This window comes from Euprymna scolopes, chromosome 17 (genome assembly GCF_053919585.1).
Source record: "Euprymna scolopes isolate OS-2025 chromosome 17, ASM5391958v1, whole genome shotgun sequence".
Taxonomy (NCBI): domain Eukaryota; kingdom Metazoa; phylum Mollusca; class Cephalopoda; order Sepiida; family Sepiolidae; genus Euprymna; species Euprymna scolopes.
Window position 1 is genome coordinate 18,674,248 of NC_136498.1, and position 19,636 is coordinate 18,693,883.

Below are 19,636 nucleotides of genomic sequence, written 5' to 3' on the forward strand. Positions count from 1 at the left end.
ACGTAATTATTTTGACTATCAATTGTACGTAATTATTTTGACTATTGTACGTAATTATTTTAACTATTGTACGTAATTATTTTGAATACTGTACGTAATTATTTTGACTATGGTACGTAATTATTTTGACTATTGTACATAATTATTTTAACTACTGAACGTAATTATTTTAACTATTGTACGTAATTATGTTGACTATTGTACGCAATTATTTTGACTATTGTGCGTAAATATTTTGACTATTGTACGTAATTATTTTGACTATTGTACGTAATTAATTTGACTATTGTACGTAATTATTTTGACTATTGTACGTAATTATTTTGACTATTGCACGTAATTATTTTGACTATCAATTGTACGTAATTATTTTGACTATTGTACGTAATTATTTTAACAATTGTACGTAATTATTTTAACTATTGTACGTAATTATTTTGACTATTGTACATAATCATTTTAACTATTGTACGACATTACTTTAACTATTGTACGTAATTATTTTAACTACTGTACGTAATTATTTTAACTATTGTACGTAAATATTTATACTATTGTATGTAATTATTTAGACTATTGTACGTAATTATTTTTTTACTATTGTACGTAATTATTTTGACTATTGTGCGTAATTATTTCGACTATATTACATAATTATGTCGACTATATTACATAATTATTTTGACTAACGTACGTAATTATTTTAACTATTGTACGTAATTATTTTAACTATTGTACGAAATTATTTTGACTATCAATTGCACGTAATTGTTTTCACTATTATACGAAATTATTTTAACTATTGTACGTAATTATTTTAACAATTGTACGATATTATTTTGACTATCAATTGTACGTAATTATTTTGACTATTGTACGTAATTATTTTGACTATTGTACGTAATTATTTTGACTATTGTACGTAATTATTTTAACTATTGTACGTAATTATTTGGACTATCGATTGGAGTAATTATTTTAACTATTTTACGTAATTATTTTGACTATTGTACGTAATTATTTTGACTATTGTATGTAATTATTTTGACTATTGTGCGTAATTATTTTTATTATTGTACGTAATTATTTTGACTATTGTACGTAATTATTTTGACTATTTACGTAATTATTTTAACTATTTACGGAATTATTTTGACTATCAATTGTACGTAATTATTTTAACTATTGTACGTAATTATATTAAATATTGTATGTAATTATTTTGACTATTGTACGTTATTATTTGGACTATTGTACGTTATTATTTTAACTATTATACGTAATTATGTGTACTATTGTAAGTAATTATTTTAACTATTGTACGTAAATATTTTGACTATTGTACGTTATTATTTGGACTATTGTACGTAATGATTTTTACTATTGTACGTAATTATTTTGACTAGCAATTGTTTATAATTATTTGGTCTTGCAATCTTTCGTAATTATTTTGACATGCTATCTTCCATAATTATCTTTCTTAATTTATCTGACACAATATTCTCTTTCATCATTTATACTGTTTTATTTAAATTTTATTGTTATTTTTTTATATTTCGCGCAATCGCGGTCGGTTGAAAAAATACAAAAACTCTCCACACAAAACACATGCATTTCAATACTTACATCTAAAGAACATGTTCTGTTTGAAGGAATGAATAGAAAACATTTCTAAATGCATTGATGATTTTAATTTATTTTTAACAAATGGGCATCATCAAACTCCCTATATAGTAGATAACGATAAACAACTACATTTACTTTCTTATAACCCCCATATATATATATATATATATATATATATATATATATATATATATATATATATATATATATATATATATAGTAATTTATAAAATATATATGGCGACTAAGCTACACTGAATATTCTGCGTTTCATCCACTGTAGGATTCATCAGGCTTATGCGCGAATTTTGTGGTTGCTTCTTGTTTTTATATATGTTGAGGATTTCTAGTTAGCCAATCAGCTTTCTAGTATCCACCGTGCCCCCTCCTATCAGCCAATGAGCATGCATTTTATCGAACAAAGGATCTGTTTTGGAATTACTAACTAGCTCCACCTACGTATTGAGCACTTTTGAAGTAAATACTTAAAGTTTACGCATAAATCTATACTTTCATATATTAAATTTATGTGAGTAAATGAAGTAGTTATATATATATATATATATATATATATATATATATATATATGAAATTTTTTAATTAAACTAAGTAAATTAAAAATTTTAGAAAAATTTATTATTCGACAAGTAATACAACAATTTAAAGTTTTTACCGTATTTCCCAGAGTCTCAATAAATGGTTCATATCATCAGAGAATATGTTTTAAGCAAAGTAATATTTACAGGCAATCATAAATTTTGCTATTTATCATATAGATTGAAAATTAAAAATTTTCCATGAAAAATTTAAAAGAAGCCAAGATTAAAAAGATATTCCATAGTTAAGTTAAGTTCATCGAAAAAATAGAGCCATAAAGTTCAAGGCCGTAAGGATTTAGACGATCCACGCCAAATGAAGAGTTATTTAATGTCCACATCTATGCATATGATGTTGTCCAATAGACGCGATACGATAAGATCTATTGCAGATTGTAATATTTCCACAGATTTACAGTAAGAAATATTTTTTCTGAAAAGCTTGTTAAATGATATTGACTGAGAGTTTCTTATACAATTAATATAATTTAAATAATTATATTGCAAAATATCCAAAATATTAAAAATACCTAAAATTATTATAATAACTTCTATATATATAAAACTGTAATTGTTTGCTTGAAGCATTACTGATAAATAAGCATGTATGTGTTTAATAAGAATGTTTGCAATGCGGTAGTGTACGGTACTGTGAAAAAGGAGATAAACAAAAACTAATAAGTGACTGCAATATACACTATATTTTATTCTTCACTAAACCTTATTCATTTTTCAGTAATATACATAAAATTACATAAAATTAAGGACGATGAAGATTACATATGTTTATGTTTCCGACGAAATGTTCCTCTTCTCAAAAAAACAACTTTCTTCCTCTTTTCTCCAAAGAAATGTCTACAAGTTGGATGTATATGTCGAGGCAAATATTTGGTCAGCAGAAACTCTAATGCTTTGGTATTTTATTTATTCATTTATTAATTTATAAGAGGCTAATGTAATTCGTTGAAGCATAGTTCAGTGTGTGTGTATAAAGATTAGTTACAGAAGCCAATAAAATGTAGAGGTGTAACAGACGGACACAAACTAATCAAATTAAGACACATAACAATGGCATGAGCTATGCAGATTCATCTTCTTGTTATACAATATATATATATATATATATATATATATATATATATATATATATATATATATAAGTATATATATTTTTTATACCCGTATTATATTATACTAGCGAGACCTGTGGAAATTCCACAGTGGTATTTTTCATATGTAATATATTGCTGCTGGGAATTCTGTGGTAGTTCAGTGTGTTACATGATAAAGGGCTGCCCCCTTTTCATGTAAGTAAAAAATTAGGGAATTAGTTAAATGTAAATATGAAATAGGATAGTAAAGGATTCGAACTTGCGAAGTTAGATTTGGAATTGAAAATTCCAATCATAAGTTAAATACAGAATGTTATTAAAATAAGGAATTTTCATTGTTTAGCTTACATATCTGTATATGGAAAAGGAATGTAATAATGAAATTTGTTTCTGTGAAAATTAAAAAAAAAGGAGGAATTTAATCGTCAATTGAAATTGTAAACATATTTTTTAAAAATGTTATTTGGAAAATAGGTTACTGAACTCAGGTCATGTCAAGTTTGGCAACGTGACGCATGTCATCCAATGTGCTTTATGAGCACATGTTTAATCATGCGATGACGTGACGAGTTCTCAATATAGGAAAGAGTTCGAAGTTAGGGAGAGTAAGATCAGTCAGATCAGAGGAGCAGAGAGGTTCAGACCGATTCTCCGTTAGAATCAAGACACCGTCTATAAGTGAGAGAGTTTTATAAATAACCATGTAAAGAAACTTTGAATTCTTCACGCGAAATCATGGACCGGTCATGAAATAAAGGACGTCATCATCTTTGTGTATCTGCGTCTTCTGTGTTCATCATTACAACGAGAAAGGTAACGTGTTTATATTATATGCACAGTTGTCAAAACGTAAATGTCAAACGCACTATCTCTCGGTCTATCTATCAAGATATTCATAAATCTCCTCTCATTGAATTGGTTCTCTTGTAGTAACATGTACCTGTCTATTATATATATACAGAAGTCTCTCTCTCTCTTTATATGTACTCTGTCTCTATATCTCACCAATGTCTCCATTTCTTACAAAATAAACATCTTAAGACATATGAACACTCAACACACAAGACGCTCCTAAGACTGTTTCTAGATGTAACTCTAAGACTCTCACAAAAATGAACAACAACAAATAACATCAGTCCTCTTCTAATAAGAATTACATAACATATACGAATATTTGGTGCTCCTATAGAAGTGTGTATCCTGTCTCTAGATAAAACACCAAGACTTCCTAAGACGAAAAACAATAACAATACAAGAATATATATATATGCCATCTTAATAATAACCCACCACGTAACAAATGTGAATGGAGACCACGCGATATTATTATAGCTCTTTTGTAAAAGCTGTAAAATATTTATCTAAGTAATCTTGTTAATGTAGTTACATAATATATCTGGTTACTACGGTTTACTCCAATATCGTTATAGGAGTGTGTGGCACATTTCCATTGTATGGACGCCCGGCGAGAACGAAATATCCACGATATCATTTTACCATCTTTAGACAGAATTTCCACGATATCATTATACCATTTTTAGACAGAACATATACTATCCTTGAAAATTAGCCAGAAGACCAGGAAGGTATATTTTAGTTTTATATACAGCCCAAAAGCCACATCGTTTTTTTAAAATAAATGTTTTTTTTTATATTGCGTCATCGGAGATCGGGAGATCCTATATATTAAAAAGAAGAACACAAGGTGATCACATACTGCGTACATTAAATTAGCGTATCTGCACACTAATTTAATTTTCGTAGTTTGTTATCAGCTTCTATCCTCCTTTTTAATAAATAGGCTCTTCTGATCAAATAATTTATAATCTAGAAACCATAACACACGTATGTATGTTTAAGGTATTACGTTATTAATACAAAGATTCTTACTTGCATCAGTGTGGTCGAACGGAAGTTCCCTATGATATGATATTTTGAGAACATTTCCTTTTGTCAGATATTTGTCCCACTTTAATTCTAACGTGCGCGAGGAAGCCTTCTATAAATTACGTTTTATTGTATTTGTTTATTCTTCTTTGTCTCTATACACAATCTCTACTATTATATAAAAAAGCGTTGTCTGTAACCAAGCGCATATGAGTACGTATAAAATATCAGCAGCCGAATGATGGATGGCAAGCGATTGTATTTGCAGCAGGAGCAGCGCTTGAACGCGTATGCAAATTGGCGAGTATGCTTAGGCTTACGTCTGAAGAAAACAGACAAAGAAAAGTCGACAGCGAATGAGACAGACGTGAAATGTAAAGGCGAGAATGGGCTGGTTGTGGCCAGCGTGCGGTTGGATGAAAGAGAAACGACTAGGTGTAATAGACATGTGGCCGCGAGAGACTATTTAAACTTGTGTCGAGACGGAAAAGTAACGATAATAAATGCTTCTGTTAAAAAAGAAAACAATGTCGACCCTGATTTATTTTTATTTGTTCGCCAATTTACGACGGTACGCACGTTACGTATGTGTGTGTGTGTGTGTGAGAGAGAGAGAGAGAGAGAGAGAGAGAGAGAGAGAGAGAGAGAGAGAGATAGAGAGAGAGTTCTCTACAAACTCCGAAACGACTGAGCCGATTTTATGAAATTTCATAGAAATATACGCTATGCATCTGACAGTGTTCTTAGATGGTTTTTTATCAGAATGTCTTCGATAAGTATCAATAATCGAAAATCGATTTTGACCAAGGTTAACGCTTTATACAACCTAACATCACAGATGCATTTGAGGAGTTTTATTACCACACAAGGAGAAAGTCTCGGCATCTAAAATCAACACTATGTTCTTTAATATGACTGGGCGCATTCGAAATGAATGTTGCTATTTAAAGCACAAGTGAAACATGATATCTGACTTTTGCGTTTAAAACTTTAATACAAGCCATTATATATAAAATATTTTTTATAAAATCAACAGTAGGTTCTCTACAATGCAATGTAAACTACAATGTATTGTGGATTAAGTCACTGCGAGGAGGCATATAAAGGTTTCTCGCGGTGCATTGTGATGAGACCCCAACTAGAGCAAACAATCAGTCGGTTTTATTGAAAAATGGACGATTTCACCGATTCGATGAAAATACAAATATGGGAGTGCGAAACATATGTTGATCATCATTTAATTCCGAGCAACTGCTTTTCTCCTTGCTAGTTATATATTAGATTTTTAAAAATAATTCTTAAGATAATATTATCTTATTACTGATTCATTGTTTATCTGTTCCTATAAAGGTTTCGCTATTTCAAACCCGGCGTCATGTTGATCATCACAGCGATCTAAAATCATCCATAGAAACATTATAAGCTATAGTCAGTTATGTACAGTATTTATCTCATAAACTTGCGGCGCGTTGAACGACATCTCTGACCAGATAACGTTTGAAGAATGCAGACTAGACATTAACTATTCGCACCAAATATTACATCGTATCGATCGAGTTCTGTAGTGTGCAAATATCCAGCAACGAAGTTTGATTGAACCCCGTCCGCCCTCTGACACTAACCGACAACCTGGAGAACGTCGTGTCCGGCCAGATTACTCAATCGGGACACGACAACTAACTCTACCATGTGTATTAATAGTCATCCTCAATAGCTTGGATTCCGGAGATTTCACAACTTCAAATTATCTTGATTGTCTTGGAGAAATAACCGGAAAACATTTTCCTTTGTCGTTCTACCTAATGTGCCTTCCTATCCAACCTTCTTTGAACTAATCGTCAGGATTAGATTTCCTCATATAACCAATCCGCTAATCACAGTAATCAAATGGGATAGATTATATAAACGATATATATATATATATATATATATATATATATATATATATATATATATATATATGGGAGTGAGTGAGAGAGAGATTGAGAGAGAGAGAGAGCATAAATAATAGAAAGTGTCCATTATGACCTCTTCAGCTTCTACAATTTCAGCAGATAAACGTTTCCCAAAGTGTAAGACTACCTTTTCTTTGGTAAATCGTTTGTTTCTTATTTAGTTTTTGACTAAAAAAAAACTTACACTCTTTTGGTGTTAGTGAGAGGTGGACGGAAGAAGCAGTTGAAAGGGTAGAGAGGAAGGTGGAGGTAAAAATGAAGTACAATGCTACCGACCAGGCTTTTCGTTCTTCAGTCAAGCGACAACCTTCAAGCAACTTACTCGATTGAAAAAGTCGTATTATAGCTGAAATAAATATATAATAAGATATGGCTAAGTGTTTGTCTGTCTTTCCTCGTTTAACTTTTATTCTCTACTTACAGGTTTTCTACATAAGTTACGGACACAACATACTATATATATTTCATTATGGAATTCATGTAAAATATTTTTTCTACATAAGTTACGGACACAACATACTATATATATTTCAATATGGAATGCATGTAAAATATTTTTTCTACATAAGTTACGGACACAACATACTATATATATTTCAATATGGAATGCATGTAAAATATTTTTTCTACATAAGTTACGGACACAACATACTATATATATTTCAATATGGAATTCATGTAAAATATTTTTTCTACATAAGTTACGGACACAACATACTATATATATTTCAATATGGAATGCATGTAAAATATTTTTTCTACATAAGTTACGGACACAACATACTATAGATATTTCAATATGGAATTCATGTAAAATATTTTTTCTACATAAGTTACGGACACAACATACTATATATATTTCAATATGGAATGCATGTAAAATATTTTTTCTACATAAGTTACGGACACAACATACTATATATATTTCAATATGGAATTCATGTAAAATATTTTTTCTACATAAGTTACGGACACAACATACTATATATATTTCAATATGGAATGCATGTAAAATATTTTTTCTACATAAGTTACGGACACAACGTATTATATATATTTCAATATGGAATTCATGTAAAATATTTTTTCTACATAAGTTACGGACACAACATACTATATATATTTCAATATGGAATGCATGTAAAATATTTTTTCTACATAAGTTACGGACACAACATACTATATATATTTCAATATGGAATTCATGTAAAATATTTTTTCTACATAAGTTACGGACACAACATACTATATATATTTCAATATGGAATTCATGTAAAATATTTTTTCTACATAAGTTACGGACACAACATACTATATATATTTCAATATGGAATGCATGTAAAATATTTTTTCTACATAAGTTACGGACACAACATACTATATATATTTCAATATGGAATGCATGTAAAATATTTTTTCTACATAAGTTACGGACACAACATACTATATATATTTCAATATGGAATGCATGTAAAATATTTTTTCTACATAAGTTACGGACACAACATACTATATATATTTCAATATGGAATGCATGTAAAATATTTTTTCCGGAAATAATTTGGTCTTTTGAAGAGCTTTTTGGACGAAATATTCTAGTAATTAAATGAATATTCGAGTTTGTTTCGTTGTGCACAAAACAATTGTCAAATTACATTAAATTATTTTGAATTTCGGCATGAATAAAGAATAAAGAGCCAGTCATTGAAATTATAAATACCACGCACCCACACACCCATATATATTAGCATATTTGGGCAGCATTTTCTTATCTATTCACGTTTCATTGAAGAGCAGAGACAACTCTTGTTTGTTTCTCTTACTTTTTTAAATACCCCATAGGAAAATGTGTCTCCAAAAATAACATGTACATTAGCATGACTCAAACCAGGATCTCTCGTCGACTAACATGTCATCTATCTTCCCGCATAGCTCCATTTATCAACACCTCACAGCACACGACACCCTCAAAACCGAATTTAGAGATATACTAATAAAAAAACACTGACATTTTAGCTGTTTTATTTTAGCTGTTTCACACTGTGATCTATGCCTCCCAATTATTGAAGCCTTGTTAACCCGTATTAAAAAAACAACCATTGATCAAACTTAATACGAAACGGATGGCACGTTTAAACGCTTTTTAAGTATTTTAAGTATTTTAAACGACTTTAATCGTCTTTCCATTCAATTCATTATCTTATTTTTTATTTTTCCATCACTCGCATGAGAACGACTTATGGAGGTCGAAAATGTTCGAGAATACAGCAAATTCTTTTTTATACTCGAACAGAATGTTCATAAACTGGCCCGTCAAAATGAAAAAAAAAATGGATTGTAAGAGAAACAAACAAAAGTTGTCTCTGCTCTTCAATGAAACACACACACACACACACACACACACACACACACACACACACACACACACACACACACACACACACACACACACGTATATATATAATTTAATAAAATAGACGTTTTTTGTCTTTTAATTCTATTTTCGATCTTTTTCAACTTCCGAATAACGGTATTCACTTGTGGCGGGAACTGGCTGATGTAATCACTGTGTTTATCATAAGTCCAAAACCAGTTAGATTAATTTATCCCTAACGATGAATACCGAAAGTTTGGGAAGTACTCAGACTTATGATAAACATCGTGATGATATCAGCCAGTTCCAGCCGAGATAAAGACTGATATTCGGAAGTTGAAAAGGATCGAAAATAGAATTAATATACAAACATCGTCTATTTTATTAAATGTAATATGCCATAGAGAAAAATGCTTCCTAAATATACATATAATGGATGCGTAAAATCAAATGGAATAAATTCCATTAATTTCAAAGAAGGAATTATAATAAAAAACATCTTTAACCCATGAATTTTTAACGGTATCCTATCTTCATCAAATAATAAATGTTAGTAAAAGAACATATATTTGAAAGTCCATGGATTAAGGAGTTTTCCTTATTATAATACCTTTGTTTTCATTGTCTACCCCCGCATAATTTTGTACATATGGTATAAAATTCATTGATTCCTTGGTAAATGTTGTAGATTTTATAAACATTCTTTTAATGACAACACACATCATTACACATACTTACAAACAACGACTGAGTTACACACACACACACACACACACACACACACACACACACACACACATATATATATATAGTATACATGCTTTTTTTATACAGTCATTGCACGTTTTAGCTGCATAAATAAACTAAAATTAAATGAAAGAATTACATTTCTCTATTCTTGTTTATAAAAACTTTCCGAAAAAGCTGGGCATTTTTATAAAATCGCAGCTGAATTATGTATGCACATATGTAGTCAATATTTTATATTCCAAATTCCAAGATGTTTTCATGAAAATCAAAGATGGCGCAAATATCACAAAAACAATTGTCAGTAATGTTTCGATTTTTTGGATTTATGTTATCATGCCCATATTATATTTTCTTTTAAAATTGAGGAGTTCCTACACACACACACACACACACACACACACACACACACACACACACACACACACACACACACACATCTATAATGATAAAACTCAAATGACCGTGTAACGATGTATGTAACCCATTTTCCGGTTTACGACATCCGGTTACGCATGTGCGCATGGCCTGCACACTGAAATGTTAACGTTATTATTTCGAAATTATTATTTAATATGAGAAGAGTGGGGGTTTAAAATAACTTAAACGTAATACAGAAATGAACGATGTAAAAAAAAGCAGATATATCAAAATTTGAATTTAACTATAATAAATATTATGGTATCTGTTCAGTGCACATTTACCTATAAGTATGGCCAACCACTTATAATTCAGTAACTGTAAATTTCTTTTTCGAAAATAAACAATTATAAACAGAACGACTCATAGAAATCTATCTATATCCTTTTTTCATTTTAATATACTTTCATAGAAATGTTTCTGTTATGTAAAAAAACAAAACAAAACTATTTTCTTTACGTCACAAGTGTCACGCTCATACATGAATTCCATAGCTAATATTACATACTGACCCAACGAGTCACGGATAGTCTAGTATGTATGTATGTATGTGTATATATATATATATATATATATATATAGTCATCCACATACAATACTGTTTCGCTACATCACAGCACATCAGTACGGCTATATATATATATATATATATATATATATATATATATATATATATATATATATATATATAGATAGATAACTAGATATATATTTTTATACATATATGTACAGGGAGCTCTAAAATGATTTTAAAGTATATATATAAAAATATACATGAATATAATGTCATGTTATAAAAGCAATAATGTTGATAAGCAGTACCAGAAAAAATATTTTATATAATCTATAGATATAATTAATGAGATGTACGCTTTTCTTGAGTTCAAATTTTAAAAAGAAATGCCTCGACCTTCGCCTGGTATTATAGAAATAAATGACATTTTCACAATAGGATTTAATGGAGCAACACTCCTTGTACTTCCGGTTCTCGCATCTAACACACGTCTTCGTATAGACACATTCCACAGTTCACTTAAGGCGCTATGTTACAATTGGGCGCGGATTCTTGTCAAAAGCTATTTAATTTAAGTTTTAATTAGTTCTGGTATGCATTCCAGGAATTTAGCACATATTTAATCTTTTCCATTGTATTTTACCAGCTCACTACATACCGTTGACCTAAAAACTTACACACACACACACACACACACACACACACACACACACACACACACACACACACACACACACACACACACACATATATATCTTCTTACATTTATGTGATTAAATGAAGTAGTGATATATACATATTATATATTTTATAAAAGGAACTTAGTCTGTGCGAGTGTATGTATGTATGTATGTATGTATCGAAAAAAATCCGAGTAAAGAAGACAGTCAGATTTCGTCCAAAGTTAAAACTTTCTTACAATCCAACATCACAAGTGCATTCGATAAGTTTTATTATCGCACAAGCAGAAAAACCCAGTCTATATAATCAACGATAGAGTCTTTTATAAAATAGGGGCGCGTTCAATATGGATGTTTCTGTTTAGATCACAATTGAACCATGATACTTGACTTTTGCATTTTAAACTTTAAGTGAAGCCATTATTTGCAGAAAATTTTTAAAATCAACAGTAGATTATCTACTGCACAATGTAGACTACAATGTATTATGGACTAAGTTACTGCGGGGAGGAATGTGGACGTTACATTGAGGACCCATACTAGAGCAGGCAATCGATCGATTTAATTAAACAACTGGTGATTTCACTGATTTTGATGACAATAAATATACAAATGGAAGGCAAAACATTCAATTCCGGACAACGCCCGGTCTCCCTGCTGGCATGGCAATATTTCGATCTGTACCTATTAATAACTAAGATCTAATGAGGCAATTCTTTTAAATATTCATATTGTTCATGATTTTGTCTGAGAGTAATGCCTACAGATGGAAAAATTGCCATGCCAATGTAGAAAGCCTGTACATGTCCGTATAAATAAATATTCATATAAAAAGCTCTATTTTTTATCACTATTATATTAACTCAGTATTTTTGGATTTTATTTTACGGATACGTTCCGGCTTTATACTTACGTATACATTCTTAATTATATATCTAATTTTTTGTTTTACAAAAGAGCCACCACTTATCAAAGCCCGAGGGCCACTAAAGGATAAGGGTCAATGACTGTACGGTAGTCAAAGGGAAAATGCCGTAGTAAAGGTTAGTAGTGGAAATTTGGTAAATTGGATAGCTTAAAGGGAATGGCTCATCAAGAACTTGTTTACGTTGAACCTGAATACGACCATATCACTTGGAAATCAGAGAGAGGGAGAAAGAGAGAGAGAGAGAGAGAGGCAGTAAAATATTTTTCAATAATTTATTTAACAAAACATGATGCCACTTGATGTAAACAGGTGATGTAATACCACTTCAAGGTCAAAAACTAGCCAATAATGAATGCTAGATAGATAGATTCCAACACAGGAAACAACAGCCATTCCCTGTTTCTCAGAAACATTGCTCATGGTATGTTAGGACTAATGGAGAAAATAAGAGAAACGAAAGTTACAAGACTGTCGAAAGAAAACCTAACATCTACTTTCTATTCTCCACAATATCAACGTACATATGTTTCGTCTTAACTAATTATTATCAGTGTGGTTAAGCAAAACTGTATCAGTGGTCGTTCGATTTTTACTCAAGATTTAAATCACCTTTGATTTATATTCGACATTTTTGCTCGACGGCTATTAAGTGATTTATACAAGGAACAAAAAGAATTTTTTTTTATTCATTAATTAAACAATGTCAGTTTAAACGTTGCAGTAATGCTTTAGTTATTAGTCTCCATTTATAATAAATATTATTCAATATCCACATACATATATGTTTCGTATTACCAAGAATTATCAGTGTGGCTAAACATATCTGCACCACTGGTCAGAGAATTCGAACTATATATATATATATATATATATATATATATATATATATATATATAGAATGATGTGTGTGTGTGTGTATATGTAGAGGGAGAGAGAGAGGGGGAGGGAGGGAGAGAAAGAGGAGAGAGAGATTCAAATAAAACCGTCATCTTTCAAACACTATGTTTATTCTTACGATTGTCAAACAATGGTGGAAAAAGTATGACATCTTATCGATCGAACGTTATGTTCAAATGTTCAGTCAAGCTGCTTGAATTCAATCGCTTCACGCCAACAGTAAATCGTGACAGGGTCAAGTCTCGACAAGTTTATCAACTGAAACAGGACAACTGGAGTTGCTATACGTCATCCACAATAAATTATCTTTCGAAAATGTAACCAACCCAGAATTGTCAAAATGTCTTGGGAAAAACCTTTTTTTATTAGCGATATTATGACTAACCTTTCATTCCACATCCCTAATATTCAATGTTCTCATGCAACCAGAAAATCTATTCTTTTTATGAAAATCGCTTGAGACAAGACGTGAAGCTACTTGGTGTAAGGAGCTAACACGAGCAAATGATGATTATCATAAAAAAGTCTTTGAAAAAACAAGGCTGTAAGTGGGAGGAATACAGTAAGCAAGAGAGAGTTCCATATCCTGTAGTTCTTAAAAAGAAACTACTGGAACAAGAAGCTGTATTACAATTATGCATTAAAACACCAAACTAATTGAGACCACTAGACCAACGATTCAAACGAGCTGGAACAAAGGAACCAGGTAATAAACAATTCCGAAGAGAGGTTGCAGTGAAGCGGGAAGGGTGGGGCCAACCAAATTACAGATACGTTTTTGCGCTTCATCAAAAACCTTCAAACACTTGTTAAAGGATCTCAGGTGATAAGAGGTAAACCATTTTCTAAAAATAAGAGGTTGTAATTATCGACAGGATGAGCTACCGTTATCTTAACAGTTGTGATGAATTCTTAATAACACAAAAAGGTTGTGATTTTATATGCTAACACAAACACTAAGTCAGGGTGGCAATACGAAAACAGTAGAAAAGAAAAAAGGTAAATGATATTGGTGAGATATGCTCATCATCATATCGTATGAATTCGAATATTCTATTAGTTTTCCTGATATGTTGGTAGTCAGAATTCCTTCTAGAATAACATCGGGCATCTTTGGGAGACACCATGAGAAGATTTTCAACAGTCTAAGTGAAAGTGATTTTTATAGAACTAATTGGATTCGAACTTGAACCACCCAGGTCGTCAGCCCGTGTCGTTACCTCCCAATGGAAATGCTAATAGTCAATGTATTAGCTAAAATACTATTAACACTATTTTCACCCAAGATACCCTAATCTGTTTCGCTGACAATCCACACAGATGAGAACCCCTCATCCCCTAAGAAATAAGTACATTCCTTCTTCAAAAGAGAAGATAATGCATGGGAAGTACTTTACCATGACCTTTGCAGCTATGATGAATTCTAACTAATTGTTTTTCTTTATGTTTACAGTTTCTTTAATAGCTGAAAAAGCATTACCCCGTTCAATTTTTCTTAAATGACTTGAAATACTTACGAAATTACTTAGGTTTGTAAGTAAAATAAGTTTAGGGAATAAGTTACAATAGGATTTTAATTTCAGGAAATAAGTTATTGAATTGCCAACAACAATCATAAATAAGTATTATGAAAATTATGACAACGTAGTAGTCAGTCGTATTTTGTACTCATTAATGTTTCTGTGTGGAAAAAAAAACAAAAAACAAACAGAAAACAATAACAAAAAATAAAAACAAAAAAGCAGCTGAAACTGATAACGTAACAGTGATATATCAACACCTACAGCTATCTGCAAGTGCAGCAAATAGAAAAACACAGCAACATATATAAAACGGAATGAGAGAATATATTATGTTTAAAACATAAAGGCAAGCATATTATTGATTAGAATTTATACATTAACTATCTAACTCTTATGAAAGACGATACTTTAAGAAGCTAGAAAACGTGAATGGAAATTACAATTTAATTATAAAAGTTATATTGTTGGAGAATATATATATATATATATATGTGTGTGTGTGATTATATATATATATATATATGTATGTATATATATATATAGTAATTTATAAAATATATATGGCGATTAAGCTACACTGAATGTTCCGCGTTTCATCCACTCTAGGACTCTATTGCGCATAAGCCTGAAGAGTCATAGAGTGGATGAAACGCGGAATATTCAATGTAGCTTAATCGCCATATATATTTTATAAATTACTAACTAGCTCTACCTACGTATTGAGCACTTTTGAAGTAAATACTTAAAGTTTACGCATAAATCTATACTTTCGTATATTAATTTTATATGAGTAAATTAAGTAGTTTTATATATATATATATATATATATATATATATATATAATAAGGTTGACAAGAAAATTATTGCGGTTTTTAACTTTTACATTAAAATGAAAATATCTCGGCTCAAACAACAAGTTGATCGAAATAAGCACAATCAGAATCAGCAAACGTTCGTCAACGCCAAACACGTTTTTTTTATATAAATAACGTAAAAATCTTGCGTTCTGCTGGCGATGAAGTTGCTGAAGGCGTTTTTTATATCGTTTGGGTTTTTGAAGGATTTCTCACGCAGAAAGTTTCAAGGTGCTTGAAAAAGTGGCAGTCGGTAGGGCAGAGGTCTGGAGAGTATTGGGGGATGACACAGAGTCTCGTAGCTCAAATCGTTCAACTTCTGCAGAGTAAGTTTAGCAACGTGAGATCTGACATTGTCGTGAAGGAGAATTAGGCCATTTGATTGTCGGTCAATTCATGATTTATCAAGGTTTTTATCTTTCCAATCTCTTTCAAGTAGTGATAAATCGTCGTATAAGTAACGTCTTATTCTAAAGCCAGTTCGCGAACAATTGTGCGTAGATTGGCTTCGACAAAATTTCTTAAACCACCATTGTGCTATGCATTCAGTAGTGGTTCCTGGGTCAAATGCGTCTTTAATATCACGAGCTGTTTCAGTAGATTTTTAGCCTAGCTTGAATTGAAATAAGAAAATTGTGCGAATATGCTTTTTTTCCACCTTGTATTCAATGTTTTAAAAAGAAGACATAAAACTATTGTAATTTTAACGATAAAAAATGCTATTTAAAATTATATGTAAAATAATAGTATTATCACGAAAACTTATTTAAGAATATATCATTTGAAATCAAAATAAAAAAAATCCACAAAAACTTTCTTCTCAACCTAATATCTACTGAAATTCAACAGAAAGAAGAAAGACAAGAATACTGAAAACAAGCATGAGCAATTTTCTTAATTACTTCTGAAGTCACATAGTGTTCGAAATATATACTCTGCTAATCTGTTAATCCATTGTGCTAAGAATATAAACTATGCATTTTGAACGACTACTACTTTTATTCATTTTAACTTAAAGTTAAGGAAAATATATTTAAAAAATATTTAATAAATAAATAATACCAATAAATAATAATGCTAAATAAAAATACGGCAAAAAAGGGAGCGACGCTAAAAATGTAATCAAAGGGGAAGTAACTCTTCCTCTTCACCACTTAGGAAAGCAAAAATGTAATACAAAAAGTTATGGTTTGAAAGCGTTTATGTAACGCCATTAACACAAAAAGGACAGATCTTTTAAAACATTTAAAGCGATAAAATGTCGTGCATAAAATCTGATGAGGTTCATAGCCCATTGTTAAGACGCCAGACTGCTGAGACTACGGTTGTGAGCTCGTTCCTAGTCGATGACTATATATATATATATATATATATATATATATATATATATATATATATATATATATATATATATATATGTATATATATATATATTATTTTTAAAATATAATTATCCACTGACAAGTGGTTCATCGTCTATGACTCATCAGAGTGGATGAATCTAGCGAGATTTTAAATCGGGGCCCTGTGATAAGATGTCCTTTTATCACGGGGTCCCCATTTCGAATCTCGCTAGATTCAGCCACTTCAAGTATTACATGATAAGGGCTGTCCCCTGTTCATGTAAGTATAAAAATAGAGAGATTAGTTAAAATAAAAATAAGAGAAAGCAGAAATCGAACCCTGGACATAAGTTTTAAAGAACAATAGGTTTAAATGGAATGTCTAGTAAATTGTTAATTCGGATGAAATAAATAATAAATAAACTATTCAATTGTTAAAAGAATGTGGATAATAAAATATGGGTTAAATAAATTAGATATGTAGGTTAAATTCCTTTGTGGAAACAACACAAGAAAAATAGGTTATTGGGAAATCAATGTCGGAAACGTGCAAAGTCGCGCATGTTGAAACACATGAATTTTGCTCACGTGGCCGGGATGCATGGATTTCTCAATATAGGAAGTGGGAGTTAGTTGGTCGCAGAGACAGTCAGAGAGACAGTCAGGAGAAATAGTCAGGGGGGACGGTCAGTGAGAAAACTCAGAGACAGGCGGACGTCTGAAGCGAGACGTCACTTCAGAAACTAAAATGTGAAACTTTGAGTTCTTAATGAGGAAATCACGACCGGTCGTAAGGAAAAATTACACGATCACAGAATTCGAAAAAGAAAAAGAAACATAACGTTTTAAAAGGGTCCAACATAATTAAAAAAAAAAAAATAAATAATACCACGGAAAAAGAAAAAAAATTACAAGATCACAGAAATGCGAAAAAAAAAAAGAAAAGAAAAAAAATTTGAACACACACGCACACAGAAAACAAAAGATACAAGAAATATTAAAAAGAAAAAGAAGAAAAGGCCGATATGCCGTAAAAAGAAATTCGTAGTAATGGAAAAAATAGTAAACAAGTCATCATGCATAATTCATTGATAAATGAATTGGTCTGTTAAAAAAAAAACACACACACACATACACGCAAATGCAGAGATTGTGTAATCCATTATTGTTTGTAAATTTGTAGAAGTGTCATTAGAAAATCTGTGTCAATATGAAATCGTTTGGACGAATTGTTGAATTTAATCTGTCAATCAAAACAGGAATTTCAAAGGTCGCATGTACTCTCTGAAACACCGTGTAAATTGTTTGGAAATGCATTTTGCGTTCATAGTGAACTTTTCGGCTTTTGTGTGTTCATTTATTTTGTTTTTGAAAAAAAAGGGACAATTGTTTTGGACAGACTGTTGAATTGTTGTTTGTTACAGATGATTTTTTTTGTTGTTAAAAAAAAAGTTATAACTGTTGCAAAATGTTTAAATGTATTAAGGTTTTTTTTTGGAAATGTTTTTATGATGTTGAACAAATATTGTAAATTGTCTTATGTATGTAATGTTATGATTTTCACAGCAAGAATTCAAAGTTATCCGTAAATATACATTAGATTAAATGATCTAGTAGAAAATAAGTTAAGACGTATGGTTGGCTTACAGATTCAGTTAGAATTTTAGAAGGGGGACAAGAATTAAAATTACGGAAACGGGTATTTGGAGAGTTTTTAGATCTGATAAGCCGTAATAAAGATGTTTTGTTTTAGCATTTGGTTTTGCTGCTTTTTTTTTTAGAGATCCTAAAAATTTTTCTCCAAGAAAAGTGACTTGGTAGGGATTGATAAGCACAAGAAGTGCCCCTATACGAAAAATTTGGGAACCTGGTTAATTAAGTGCTTAAAATAAGCTGGTTGCATGTAACGACTCCAAACAAAGTAGTAAGTCTTGGCTTAATTAATAAACAGGCGTTGGAAAGAATACGAAAATTCTTAAGGGGACCAGTAAACCGATGAGAGGTAGTCCCGAGGCAATCACATATAGCTTAATGAAGTAAGAGACAGGCAAAAATATGCCGTAGATTACGTAAGAAAGATATAACCTTGTATTTTTTTAGAGAAGCATGAATGTGGGATATATCTGCTGGATCTTGGAAGCCCTGGTGAGAGAAAAGAAAAATCACAAACAAAAAAAATC